The following is a 379-nucleotide window of genomic DNA, read 5'->3' on the forward strand; positions in this document are numbered from 1 at the left end:
GGTGGTGGTGGTGGTGGTGGTGGTGGTCGGGGCAGACGGCAGAGGGAGGAATCCAATCCAGTCCACTGCCCAAAGGCCTCCCCCCAAGCTCCCCCAACCACACGCCTTTGTCGTCTCACTTTACACAAAAGCCTTGATGAGGAGCCCCATCTTCTTCTTTTAAGCTGTTTTCCTCAGTTTAATTATTGCCCTTTTCACGTGCCTTTGTTTTCTTGGCTTCCTTTCTTTCCTTTACTCCTCCATTTGTACACATTTCTATGACAACCATTCTTACCTTCATGTGCCATGCCATCCCCTCCACTGCTGCTTGTGGGTCTCTCTCTCTCTCTCCCCCTCTCTCTCTCTCTCTGCCCCCCTCTCTCTCCCCCTCTCTCTCTCT

This window comes from Cucurbita moschata, unplaced genomic scaffold (assembly GCF_002738365.1).
Source record: "Cucurbita moschata cultivar Rifu unplaced genomic scaffold, Cmos_1.0 Cmo_Scf00047, whole genome shotgun sequence".
NCBI classification, from domain to species: domain Eukaryota; kingdom Viridiplantae; phylum Streptophyta; class Magnoliopsida; order Cucurbitales; family Cucurbitaceae; genus Cucurbita; species Cucurbita moschata.